This window comes from Hemiscyllium ocellatum, chromosome 2 (assembly GCF_020745735.1).
Source record: "Hemiscyllium ocellatum isolate sHemOce1 chromosome 2, sHemOce1.pat.X.cur, whole genome shotgun sequence".
Taxonomy (NCBI): domain Eukaryota; kingdom Metazoa; phylum Chordata; class Chondrichthyes; order Orectolobiformes; family Hemiscylliidae; genus Hemiscyllium; species Hemiscyllium ocellatum.
Window position 1 is genome coordinate 127,863,567 of NC_083402.1, and position 15,242 is coordinate 127,878,808.

A 15,242-nucleotide genomic window follows, 5' to 3' on the forward strand; every position below is an offset into this window, starting at 1 on the left:
CAGATCAAACCCCCTTCAAATATATCAAGGACATAACCTAGAGCCTAACTTTTATCTCATTGAAACGCAAGTGTAAGGTACTGTGTTCCAGATGTAATTTGCTTGGTTACACTACACATATTGGAACATCTCATTAACACAGTCTTGGCAAAGTCAGCAACACTAATTGTGATTCTGGCAAAGAGAACGCAAGCTTTTAGTTGTAGCAGAGATGCCGCAGCTTCCATAACCAACATCAAATCCCCAACAACTACTGACATCTAAATAAAACCCTGGTTCTGTGGAAGCCTGACTCCACCCATTCATGCTGCTTGCATTGTTCCAAAGTTTTATTAAAAATACCAAGGCCTCACAAGCTACTTACTTTATTGGCTTGGAACAGACCACTCGGTGCCTCTGTCTCGATCTCCCTCCATAAAAGAAAGCAGGACAAAATATACCTCTTCACACCATAGTACCATCACAGAGTCAGCAATGTGCCACAATGGTTGAGGCTGCTGTTCCATGACATTGTCAATGAGGAGTGATGGCAAATTATCACTGCTTGTTCAGGTGCACAGTGGCCTTTTGAAGATGGCACAGGTGCAAAGGATGCTGGTTGTTTTGTGGATATTTGATGAGTGATGTGCTGTTCTGGGAATGGTGTGTGGTAAGGTCAGTTTAGAATTGTACATGCGAGTCACCACAGGGGTGGGGTAGGCAGTTAATGAGGTGGGTTTGATAGAATACAGTGAGAAATCTCACTGGACCTTGAATGAGTATCCTTCCAAAATACTTGATACAACTTGTGCTTAGAGTCAAAAGGTGGGGCATTGGAAAAGCACAGCAGGTCAGGTCGCATCCGAGGAGCAGGAAAGTCGACATTTCGGGCATAAGCCCTTCATCAGGAATGTCTTTTTGACTCTGATCTCCAGCATCTGCAATCCTCACTTTCTCCTACAACTTGTGCTGAGCACTACATCATCATTCTTCTGGGTCAAAATGGTCAAAATGCTGGAAATGCCTTCCTAACAGCAATGTGAGTGTCCCTACACCTTTAGGACTGCAGCAGTTTAAGAAAGTTATTCATCACCTCCTTAAAGGCAATTGGTCATGGACAATAAATGCTGGCCAAGCCAGTGACACCCACACCTCATGACTAAATGAAAATTTGGCTTGTGGTTTCCTATAAACAGCACATATTACTCATCGACTATGAAGAAATCTGGGGCTGCATGAGAATATAGAAGTGACTATCTCATTTTTTTTTGATGCTCCCCAAAAAATCACCTTCAATGATTCGAAGACTGGACTCAATGTGTGTATTTTCATAAATCATAAAAACAAAGAGAAGTAGAACAGATCCCAGCCAACATAAATAACCAAAATGGTTTTGAACAGTTTCTTGCATCTGTTCCCATACTTGTTCCTTCTGCAATTCAGACTGTTTTAAACAGTGAGTTGAGTTTGTGAAGCTTCGGACAGTTTTAGCAGACTCTCAACACTGTGCAGAAAATGTTAACCTTGTACCCAATACAGTTCCACAAGTAAGAATAAAAAGCTTTTGTTCTTTGAAAGTTACATGTTATATTTCAACACAGCATTCCTTGTTCACTCCAGTCCCTCTCCTAATCACTCCCATCAAGTCAATATCTCAGTAAAACACCTAAGTACAGTCCAGAAAGCATTTTGGGAGTAGCAATACCCAGGGTGTGCTGCATTGCTAGAGCGGCAGTTCTGAGAGAGTGCTGGGCTATCTGTGGGTGAGTACTGAGGGAGCACTGCACTGTGGGAGGATAAATGGTTAAGATCTTCCCCATTGTGTGAATTTGAGACCAAGGCCAATCAGTTCCAATTTTGATTTTGCATTGTGATTAAATGTCTGTCTACACACATTGTACAAACCATGCATAACGAATAGATGATGTACAATATACTGGAGAGTGTGCACATGCTCTGATGATCCATCCAATACCTGCCAGGAAATTGAGAAAAGAAATAGCTTTGGGGTTCTGTAGTGCTGTGGTCATGTTACTGGCTGAGCAATCCACAGTGTTCAGTCTAAAGTAACAAGGAAGCTGTTAGACTGTTGTTTAAAAGAAAAATTGGCTCATGCCCTTTTGGAAGGAAATCTGACATCCTTTCCCATTGTAAAATTTACATGATTCCAGTCCCACTACAACCTAGCTGACTGTTTACTGCCCTGAGCAATAGACTAGAAAGCTGCTCAGTTGTACCGAACCACAAGTCAAGCAGTTTGAGCAAATCCTATCACTACCAGCTCAGGACAACTTGCAATTGGGTTACTATTACCCAATCCTGATCATGTATAATAATACATTTTATTCAAATATGAACAATGAATGACCTTGAAAAATGTTAATATTGAGGTATAAATTATTTCTAGTTTCCTTTAGAATGTCACCCTACTGTTAGAACTTCTCTTTGGATCAGGCAACTGCGACTAATTGATTTATAAAGTATTTGGAACACAATGAAATAAATATGTTTGGTTAGTTTTCCATTTCCAAAATGTGTTGGTACCATAAATTTTTACAGCAGAGAAGGAAGCCAGTTACTGTCATACAATCATAGAGCATGAAAACAGACCCTTTGGTCCAACTAGTCTATGCTGACCATGTTCCCAAACCAAACTAGTCCTACTTGCCTGCATTTGCACTTGCTTGCATCCTTCCAAGCCTTTCCTATTCATGTACTTACCCAAATGGCTTTAAATGTTGTAACTGTACCTGCATCCATCACTTCCTCTGGCAGTTCATTCCACACATGAACTCTGTGTAAAAAAAGTCCTTTTTAGAATGTTTTCCTCTCACCTTAAAAATATGGCCCCTACTTTTGAACTCCCCCATTCTATGGAAAAGACTCTTGCTATTTATCTTATCTATGCTCTACATGATTTTATAAACCCCTTTAAGGTCACCCCTCTACCTCCAATGCTCCAGTGAAAAATGTCCAAGCCTATCTTTATAACTCAAACCCTCTATTCCTGGCAACATCCTGGTAAATCTATTCTGAACCTTCTCCAATGTAATAATATCCTTCCCATAGCAGAGCGATCAGAACTACTTACAGTACTCCAGGAAAAGTTTCATCAACATCCTGTACAACCTCAACATGACATCCCAACTTGTATACTCAAAGGTATGAGCAATGAAAGCAAGCATGTTAACCACTCTATCTTGTTGTGATGCATTGTGATTAAATGGCCTGCCTATACACATTGTACAAACCATGCATAAATAATGGATGATATACAATATACTGGAGAGTGTGCCCATGCTCTGATAATTTTAAAGAATTATGTACCTAAACCCTTGAGAATCTCTGTTCTACAACACTACCTGGGGCCTACCATTAATTGTATAAGCCCTTGCCTGGTTTGTTTTACAAAATGCAATACCTTGCATTTATCCAAATTAAACTCCATCAGTCCATTGACCCAATTGATCAAACTCTCTTTGTAATCTGAGATAACCTTTTTCATTGTCCACTATACCACCAATTTGTGTGTCATCTGCAAACTTACTAAGCATGCCTCCTGTGTTCTCATCCAAATCGTTTATATAAATGACAAACAAAAATGCACCCAGTACCCATCCCTGTGGAACACCATTGATCACAGGCCTCCAATCTGAAAATCAACATTCCACCATCACCCTTCACTCCTACCATAAAGTCAATTTTATATCCAATTAGCAAGCTCACCCTGAATCCCATGTGGTGTAACTTTACTAATAAGTCCACTGTGCAGAACCTTGTCAAAGGCTTATTTGTCTCATCATATCTATGCAAACTCTTTATTAAAGGAATCCAAGACTAATTCCAGTGCTTCATGCACTCTCCTTAACCCTATTTTTCTCTGTTTCAAACATTTGACCATATGTCTCTTATATTTCTGGAGCCTCAGGCTCAACCTCCTGCTGCAGCAAAATGTGACCTGCTTTAAAATTGTCTTCAAAGTAATTTTATTGTCTTTCCTTGCTTTCTTAGCTTTACATTGAGTCCTGTCATTGATGTCTCAATCAAGGAAAATAATCCTTCCTCTTCATAGTCACTGACAAACTTTTCAGAACTTCAAAAATCTGTTTAATTTGCTCTCACCCTATTCTGGAAGAAATATTTGTAGAATCGCTGCAGAACAGATAGGGGCCATTTGGCACATTGAGTCTGCACTGACCCTTCAAATAGCATGCCGCCCAGACTCACTCCTGCACCCTACCCCAAAACTCTGCAATTACCATGGCTAGCCCACCGATCCCTTGGCGCCATGGGGCAATCTGGCATTGTCAATCCACCTCACCTTCACATCTTTGAACTGTGGAAGGAAACCAGACCACCTGACAGTAACCCTCACTGACACTGGGATATCGTGCAAATTCCACAAGTCTGGAATCAAACCCAAGTCCCTGGTCATGTGAGGCTGCACTGCGAACCAATGAGCCAGTGTGCATTCAAAATTCTTGAATCTTTTCCCATAATTGTAGTTTCTCATTCTTGCCATCATCCTGCTGAATCCACACCATCTTATGTGTTTCATGTGTTTTATGCAAAGGAATATCCAAAACTACCCATTGTGCTTAGAATGTGCCTGAATAATTAATATAGAAAAGTAGCTTTTTACGCCTGTACTTATTGTCTCAAATTACTTTTAGCAAGTTATATATTTGAATCTTTGAGACTCATTGTTCTTGAACATGTTGCAAAATATTTTTAGTGAGTGTCTACTCACATTACGTGCTTTTCCGTCCAACGAATATTACCTCATAATTCTTCACATGAAATTCTATCTACCACCTGCCCACCCATTTGCAAGATCTTCCTGAAATATTTTGCTATCCATGATGGTGTTTGCCAAACTTCTACATTTGTATTATTATCAGATTTCAATATCATGCTCCCTTTGTCAAAATCTAAATCAGACGATAAATGCACAGACCTAAAACTGGCCCCTTGATATACCACATCCAACTTCCTTCAAACTGAGCAACAGTTGACATTAACCTCACATTTTCTCTCCATTAACAAACTTTGGATTCATGCTCCATTCTCTCTTTAACACTTGAGGTTTGTTAGAAGTCTCATGTGAGATATTTTATTGATTTTTTTTGGAAATCCATATAGGTTTTAATGTAAACTATGAGTTTTGAGAGTTTTACCACACTGGCATTAGATTACACAGCACCATTGAATAATCTCTGTGCATTAGCAGCAGCAGAATTAAGACAGCCAGAGGTTTTGACAATCTGCCGCCTATGAATGTAAATCATGCACCAAGCACATGGTCAGCAGCAGTTACACCTCTACTGCTGTTTTCCAATGTTATATTCTGAATTGTTGATGTTTCAGGATCAGTCTTGCACGTGTACTGTGTGTCACTTATTTCTAGGGATTTCAAACAGTAGATCATAGGTCAGCGGAGATCATAAACAATTCAAGAGTACGGTGTGCATGGAATTCTTTAGCCACAAGAACAATGTACCATCATCAAAACCCACATCAAAGACTGCAGCTCCTACAGTGACATCACACCCTCAAAACCCATCCCTGACTGCAGCTCCTACCGTGACATCACACCCTCAAAACCCATCCCTGACTGCAGCTCCTACCGTGACATCACACCCTCAAAACCCATTCCTGACTGCAGCTCCTACAGTAACACCACCCCCTCAAAACCTATTCCTGACTCAATCTCCTACACTGACACCACCCCCTCAAAACCCACCCTTGACTGCATATCCTACAGTGACACCAACCCCTCATAACTGATTCCTGACTGCATCTCCGACACTGAAACCACGCCCTCAAATCCCATCCCTGACTGCAGCTCCTAGTGACCCGACCCCCTCAAAACCCATCCCTGACCGCATCTCCTACACTGACACCATCCCCTCAAATCCCATCCCTGACTGCAGCTCCTAGTGACCCAACCCCCTCAAAACCCATCCCTGACCGCATCTCCTACACTGACACCACCCCCTCAAAACCCATCCCTGACTGCATCTCCTACAGTGACACCATCCCCTCAAAACCCATCCCTGACTGCATCTCCTACAGTGACACCACCCCCTCAAAACCCATCCCTGACTGCATTCTCCTACACTGACACCACCCCCTCAAACCCATCCCTGACTGCATCTCCTACAGTGACACCACCCCCTCAAAACCCATCCCTGACTGCAGCTCCTACAGTGACACCACCCTTAAAATCCATCCCTGACTGCATCTCCTATAGTGACACCACCACCTCAAAACCCATCACTGACTGCAGCTCCAATACTGAGACTGCCTTCTCAAACCCAAATCCTAGACTCCAGCTCCAACCAACAATCACCTCTCTGCAATGGCACAACTGACACACATAGCTGACCGTGATCTCACTGTTGGAGCTATTGCTGATATGTGACCTGCCTGATCACACATCACTCACTCATGAGTGATAGATTCAAAAGCAAAGTTTAATTTTAGAATGGAATATCTGACAATGTTTTACATATAGTTTCTGTTTTTAAGTTGAATAATGAATGGTAGCTTTATGGTGGTGTGATATTTATTATAGTTCTTTCCAAATGCTTCTCTTCTGCCACCAAAGCATGATTCTGGATGCCATAAGCCCAACATGCAGTTAGAATTATTTGTGCATGCTGGAATAGATCATTCAAGTGAGTAAAAGCCCCTGTTATTGGTGTCGGGTTTTGGGTATCTGAACCAATGAGGGCTCTGGCTATTGGTTATGCTGAGAGTTCTTGGGTATTGGAGACAAAGTCCAGGTATCAGAAGTGGTGAGGGCAGCAGATAATGGAGAGATGGTCTGGATATTGTAGGCATTGATGGCACACAGGCTGCCAGGGACAGTGAGATTTTCAATGTATAGCATATATTGAAAATTTTGATACATCAAACACAGCGAGGGTCCAGAAATCAGAGACAGTAAGAGCTCTGAGAATCAGGGACAGTGATTGTTCTGGGAAACGGAGCACACTGTGGGCTCTTAATATGGGAGAAATTATGGACTCCAACTTAGATAAACCATGAGGATTCCAGAGTAATGGAGACAGTGAAAGCTCTGTGTGTCAGAGACACAAGAGCGCAAGTTTAATATGCAAAGGAATATAAAGGTATATATGTAAGATGGTTTAGTGAAACCTTAGTATAAACCATAAAGCAAAGCTTCACCCTATTTCCCAACAATATCCTTCAGAGATACTCAATCCCAAAGAAATAGCAATCCTATTTCAACTCTTCCATTTCTTACTTAACTGGCTCTTCCCAGTTCTCCTTGTTGGACTGTCAAGAATGGTGAGTTTTATGACTTATTTCTAATTTTGTTGGCCTGAACCTCATTTGTTTCAGTTCTGACAACTTGAAAACATTCTTTGCAGACCTCCTCAGCATGGAGACTTCACAAACTAGAGTCGTTCTGTTGGGGTGAAATTATTCTCTTGAGTTGAAGTTAACTCTTTTTTTAAATTGAAACTGGATTAATGGTCCCAGTCTGTTTTCTATATCAGCAGGATAAATATTTTATTAACTAACTTCGCTAGACACATAACTGAATCTCATGTTTCTTAGAAATTATGTATTTGCCTCATTATTCCAAATGACTTTATGAATCTTAAACTAAGGATGAGTTTCATACAGCTGAAACTAAATCCTTTTTTCTTCATTTTAAAAAGTCCAAATTCTCAAATCGTAATAGACTTCTGGGTATTGGAGGCAGGGAGGGCATCAGACAACATAGACAGTGAGATTCCTGGTATCACAGGCCTGAATGGTCCTAGTATTGAAGATGGTAAGGTCCCTGTGATCAGAGGCAATGAAGGCTCCCATAACCGACGACACTCAGCATTGTGTATATGATTTCTCTAATGGATATAGCACTACTTGTTCTGCACCACCAAAATTGTTGCTCTGATACTGTACAACATACTTAAGTGATTGACATTATTATACGTACTGAGCCAGGATGAATGTTGAACGTGACACTTGTGTTTGGCGAATTACAGCCTTTGACTTGACAGCATTGTTACCCTGCACCTGCGATGGGTTTCACATTACGTAAAACAAAAGTGGTACTAAATATATATAAATATAACTGGCTGATGCAGTAAAAATACTTGCATCAGAGTGGGTCTGTGAATGGTTTTGTAACTGAAGAGGCGGCCTCAGAGGCAACAAGGTTGAGAATACTCCAGTTAATTGACACAAGAACCGAATGGCAGCGAGTGCTTCAAAATCTTTTAGGACAATGATATTCAAGTGTAGGAGAAGTGTAAAAATATGCAAGTTAGCTCAGGATTACACATCCCACAGGAATTTTTCCAATTGAATTCCATGAGGTGGAGTCAGGAAGTCAGATACTTTGTTACCTTCAATGTTTTTGCCTGTGTGTCTTGGGATTGGCTGTATCAAATGTAATATTCATTTTTTTTTCTTATATTCGATCTGCAAGATCCTTTCATTATATGTAAACCTTTAGCTATCGGGAGTTGTTACTATAAATGGTTGTAGAGCTCATCTTACCACTCTATTATATCATTAAAACAATGCTTGGCTAAATGCATTCTGCAATCACACAGGGACAGAAAAAGATTTCACACAGGGAAAGGGTCACTGGAACGAGCAAACTCAATAAATGTATTCCCTTACAGATTTAATAATCCCAATAAACCAAAAACACATCTAATTGTTCGCTAAACCAATTTTCATCCTCAACTGAATCTTACAAACTCATTCCATAGATTTTTTTATCCTTTGTGCTTTTGGTACTTGACTCCCTGACCACAATAAACACCAGCTTTCTCCCCTTGATTTTGAATCCTCAGTTGGACTATTAAACATAATTTGCATCATTTATATTTGGCAACAAAACCTTTATCACATGCAACTAACTTGTGTTATAACTTGATGCCTTTAAAAATTTTACTGAAATTGTATTGATTGCACTGTACAGAAACTGGCCTTTCAGCCCAATGACTTTCTACCTCATATGCTTATCCAGCTTCCCTTTCATTTAATCATATTGCAATATTAAGTCAATAAAGTTGAGTTTGCTAATTATAGATACATTCAACGGTTGATTTTCTGACACGCAGTTTGAAAATACAATTGGTATACTGAAGCCACTCCATGGACTTGCTAATACATATCTAAAAAACTTGTTCTGATGGGTAATGGCACGCCTATAGTCAGGTGGGAAGTGACCCCAGTCTCTCCCATAGTAATACGATCAGTGGACCACAGGGATGGTGAGGTTCTTTCCTTCTCCGATGCCATTTGGTTTAGTCCTATTCATACTCCTTAATTATATTTGAGAAGTGCTCCTACCCAGAAAGGAGTGCTTGTAATTTATCTTTAAAATTTTAAATTACTTTATTTGACATTAATTATAAGTTAATTTGTTTCCTTTGGTACCAATAATCTCCTGTTTAATTTCCTGACAAGAGCGACACTATGGAGTTATGCAGAATTACATAGGAGCAGTGCTTACATGACTCAAGGGAAGTTTGCAAGGGAAATTACTCTATGATATGGCTGTGCAGGGACTATATGATGCTGATTGATTTCTGAAACTGAAACAAATAATGAAACTTACTGTTTTTCAGAGGTTAGGTTCCTCCCAGCGGGAACTAGAAAATATGCTCCCCTCCAGGTAGTCTGCAAGGAAAACATAAATAGTCAGAAGACTTAACATATCAAAAGACATGAAATGACTGTGGCAAAAAAGTGCTATATTATTCTGAAGTGTTAGGTTATGCCAAGGTCAACACCCATGCACCCCAAATTACTTTGATATTGTTTAAAATTTCTTTTCCTATGGCTACATTATTGTACAATCTTAGCAGCCATCATTGAGCTTGAGGAAGCTGGCAGACATTTGGATGGGAATTTACAAATGGTGGTGTGCCTGTCTATCTGACACCCTCGTCTTTCTAGATGGAAGTAGTTGAGGTTTTGGAAGGTGCTTTCTTTAGAATTTACCTTTGGTGAATTCCTGCAGGGCATCTTGCATCGATGTTGGTGCTGTTTTGTTTTGGATGTGTCAAGCTTCTTGACTGTTGTTAGAGCTGCACTCATCCAGCAGATAGGGAGTATTCTATCACACTCTTGACTTGTGCCTTGTAAACTGTGGGTATGCTTTAGGGAGTCAGGGAGCGAGTTACTTACTACAGTATTCCTCGCCTCTGACTTGCTTTGAAGCTACTGTATTTATATGGTGAGTCCATTTAAGTTCCTGGTCAATAGTGACCTTCAGGATATTGATAATAGGGGATTCAGTGATAGTAACACAATTGAATGGTGCAAATGTTACTTGCTACTTGTCAGCCCAAGTCTGAATATTGTCCAGATTTTGTTGCATTTGAACATGGATTGCATCAGTATCTGAGGAGTCTCAAATGGTCACTGAACTTTGTGCAACCATTGGCAAACTTCCCTGCTTCTGGTTGATTGATGAAGCAATGAAAGATGGTTGTGCCCAGGATACTACCCTGAGGAGCTCATGCAGAGATTTCTTGGAGCTGAGATGATTGACCTCCAACAGTCATCTCCCAATGTGCTAAGTATGACTAAAACCAGTGAGAGCTTTCCCATTGATTCGAGGTTTATGAGGACTCCTTGACTTCCTTTACGAGGACAATACAGCCTTGTTGTCACTCTCACCTCATCTCACCTACACTGAGAGTGCTTTGCTGACTTGTCGCAGATGCCTCTGGTAATCTGGGTCCCAAAAGGCTCCGACCTCCAGAGGATCCGCTGCACAGATGCAAGCGCAACCTACTCAGTGTGACAAAGTTAAAAATCACACAACACCAGGTTATAGTCCAACAGGTTTAATTGGAAGCACACTAGCTTTCGGAGCATCGCTCCTTCATCAGGTGATAGTGGAGGGCTCAATCCTAACACACACAATTTATAGCAAAAATTTACAGTGTGATGTAACTGAAATTATACATTGAAAAATTGATTGTCTGTTAAGCCTTTCATCTGTTAAAATACCATGACAGTTTCACTTCTTTCATGTGTAAATCACAAGACCTTTTTTTAAAAAAGTTGCATTCTCGGGTTAGCTGTTAACAATGGTGATAGCTAGACAATATGTTGAAGATGTTAGCCCCCTGTGTTCTCTGTCTATGCCATGATGTTTAGATTGATTCTAATCTAAAAAGTGAGATAACAGAGTTTTACATAAATTCATGCAGTTTTTGAGCAGAGTACAATGTAACCCGGCAAGTACAAATCCACCCCACAAAATATATGTGTGCATATGGGGCTTTGTCTGTCTGGTGTGTGTGTGTGTGTCTGTCTGGGTTGGTGGTTGTGAGCATGAGAAAGTGTATGTATGTATGTGTGTGTAGTGAGTGTCTTAAGTCTGTGAGGGGGTGCATGTGTGAGTGTGGGAATGTGTGTGTGTCTGCAAGGGTGTGTGTGGGTGGCTTGTGCGCGTCTTGTATATGTGTGTCCATGTGTGTGTCCGTGTGTGTGTCCGTGTGTGTCCGTGTGTGTGTGTGTGTGTGTGTGTGTGTGTGTGTCTGTCTGGGTTGGTGGTTGTGAGCATGAGAAAGTGTATGTATGTATGTGTGTGTAGTGAGTGTCTTAAGTCTGTGAGGGGGTGCATGTGTGAGTGTGGGAATGTGTGTGTGTCTGCAAGGGTGTGTGTGGGTGGCTTGTGCGCGTCTTGTATATGTGTGTCCATGTGTGTGTCCGTGTGTGTGTCCGTGTGTGTCCGTGTGTGTGTCCGTGTGTGTCCGTGTGTGTGTGTGTGTGTGTGTGTGTGTGTGTGTGTGTGTAGTGCAATGGTGGTCACCTGTAATGTGACATGAACTCAAGGTCCCAGTTGAGGCCATCCCTATGGGTACCGAACTTAGCTATCAGCCTCTGCTCGGCCACTTTTCGCTGCTGCCTGCTCAGTTCGGTACCCATAGGGAGGGCCTCAATCTTTAGTTCATATCACATTATAGGTGACCACCATTGCACTATACACACACAGAGATACTCCTACACACATCAGGTTAGTCAGTCAAACCTCTGTTGTGGGGAAGTTATTATACATGATTCTAAGGGACAGGATATATCAGCCCTGGAGTGGCATTGATTAATCAGGAATAGTCAGCATAGAGCAGTGAGTATAGGAGTTGGGCAGTCATGTTGCAGCTTTACAGGACATTGGTTAGGCCACTTTATGGATATTGCATGCAATTTTGATCTCTTTCCTAACGGAAGGATGTTGTGAAACTTGAAAGGGATCCGAAAACAAGGATGTTGCCAGGGTTGGAGGGTTTGAGCTATAGTGAGAGGCTGAATAGGCAGGGGCTGTTTTCCCTGGAGGGTCAAAGGCTGAAGGTGACCTAATAGAGGTTTATAAAATCAAGAGGGGCATGAATAGGATAAATAGAGAAAGTCTTTTCCCTGGGGTGGGGATGTTCAGAACTAGAGGGCATAGGTTTAGGGTGAGAGGGGAAAGATATAAAAGGGAGCTAAAGGGCAACGTTGTCACGCAGAGGGTTGTGCGTGTATGGAATGTCAGAGGAAGTGGTGGAGGCTGGTTCAATTGCAATATTTAAAAGACATCTGAGTGGTTGAAGGGTTGAGGGGGATATGGACCAAGTGCTGGCAAATGGGACTAGATTAGGTTGAGATATCTGGTTGAGTTAGACCGAAGGGTCTGTTTCCATGCTATACATCACTTTGATGCTATGACTCTATGAATATGTTAAATGGCAGTTATGTTTGACAAATTTGGCTGTAATGTTTTGATGAGGTAAAGGGGAATGTTGATCGAAGTAAAATATTTAATCTGACCTAAATGAAGTTTCGCAATACTTTTGATAAGGCAAACCAATTGTATTGTCTGAGTTCCTGGGATCAAAGACAAAGTGACATGTTGGATCTAAAATTGGTGAGAGGAATGAAACAGAAGATCATGGGTAGAAGGATGTTTCTGTGATGGGAAATGTGCTTCCAGTGAGATTGTGGATGGCTCATTTCTGGGGCCTTTGCTGCTTGTGGAATATGTTAATAACTTGGACTTAAATATAGGGAATGTGATAGAGAGGTTTGCGGATGACATGAAATTGGTCACATGCTGAATATTGAGGAAGATGGTTAGAAACTGCAGGAGTTATCTATAGACCAGCCAGGTGGGCAGAGCACTGGAAAATGGAATTCAACCCAGAAGTATGAGAGGCAATGCACTTGGGGAGGGCTAACAAAGCAATGGATTACACTAAGTATGGTCAAACCCTGGAAAGTACTGAAGACAAGGGTATTCATACTAACAAATTTCCAAAGGTTGCACAGCAGATTGATAAGATGGATAAGAAAGCAAATGGGCTACATGCCTTTATTAGCTGAGGTGTAGAATGCAAGAGCAAAGAGTTATTCTGAAACTGTAAAATGCTGGTCAGACCACAACTAGATTACTACATGCATTTCCGGTCACTACATTAGAGGAAAGATTTGATTATATTAGACAGAGTGCAGGGAAGATTGAGCAGGATGTAACCTGGGATGGAGGGGATGATATATGAGGAAAGTTTGGATAAACTGGGGCTGTGCTCCTGGGAGCAGTGAAACTTGAGAGGAGACATATTTAACGTTATGTGATATGTGGATAGGATGAAGAGGAAGACACTTTTTCCAATAGTAGAAGTGTTGATAAGCAGGGACATAGATTTAAAGGAAGCGATAGAATGCTAAGAGGGAAGTTGAGGAGAACTTTTTTTACTCAGAGGGTGGTGGAAGCCTTGATGTCACTGTCTGAAAGAATGGCTAAGTCAGAAACACTCGTAACATTGAAGCAATGTTTAGATATTTACTTGTGTTACCATCGCCACTGAGCTATGAGCCATGGACTAAAAACTGAGATTGGTGCAGTCAGATCTCTGTAGACTGATGCATACATGATCGTCTGAATGCTATCCTTTACAGTCCTGCACTGTAAAGTTCCATGAGTCTACTAATGGCCAAGTTTTGAGGCTCATCATTCTGTAATTGTCACGCAACTTTTTTTTCTCCAGCAGTCCTCTGTGTGTTAGAGACCTCGGCCACATCTCCTTCCTTCCAGCTGTGGAACCATTTCAGTGCTGTGCTCACTAGAATGTGAAACATGACTCACTGAAGTGGAGGGCTGTGGAGGGTGGAAGGAAAACCTTGAAGATACATTGGCTGAGGCTTGTTATCATTCTTTCTCTGCAGATTGTTTTGAAGGGTTTGGAGAGGTGGGGCTGAGTCTTCCATTTTGTTTTCATGTCTGGGAGTGGTATCTGCAGGATGTGTACTTAGGTTTGTTAGTGTTAAGAACTCCCACCCTTACCCAAGGTTCTGTTGTGATGGGGGTGCTTGATGGGCAACTAGGGGAAGGAGATTAGAGTCTTTTTCTCAAGATAACTCATGATATCTGATCGTGCCTTCAGCACAGGCACATTTCCTTACTGTCCTGCTGTTTACCTGCTCTTCAAAAGGATCAGGAGTCTTATGTCAAATATTACTCTTCACCTCCCCCACAGTCCTCCCTGGAAGGTACAAACTAAAGCTCATTGCATACATATTTCTCCCACAGAAGGAGAGAAATTCTTAAATGAACGCATGTGACCATTATACCTGTATTGATAAGTATAGATAGCATTGTCAGTCCCCAAAATTGTGTTTGTGGTATGGGGATTAGGTGCAATAGGGCTGTGAATAAAATGTATTTCAGTGTTATGAAAGCTTCCGTTGATGAAAAACAATAAAGCCATGAGATGATAAATGCGCTTGAGGTATCCATGAGGTGCTCATCCTGAGACCATCTCCTGTGCTATGTCCATATCCTGTGCAAGCCTTCATGAAGACCTGTCAGAAGTGTATGTTCTCCTAGCTTTGAATGGTCAGTGATTGGTAGCATGACTTGAATTGGCAGATATTGAGTATCTGATGGAGATGCTTGGCACCCAATTAGTGACAGTCAAGAAGCAATCGTATAATGCTAATTCACACCCATCGAAGGATGAAGCATTGAAATAGACATTGGCAGAAAGCGACAGATCACTCATCCTCTTGCAGCATTGGATCAGATTCTATTGAGCTGCCAAGGCACTGATCTCCACAATCACCTCTGTCCAAGTTGCCTTTGCCACTCGGGATGTCCCCTTTTCGTGATCCCAAAGGAAAAGAATGGTGCTTCTCACCTGCACATTCCTGAGCAGAATCTGTAGTGAGACTGAAGCATGGCACCACTTTCTGCCCGGGCCAAGACATCTCCAGCA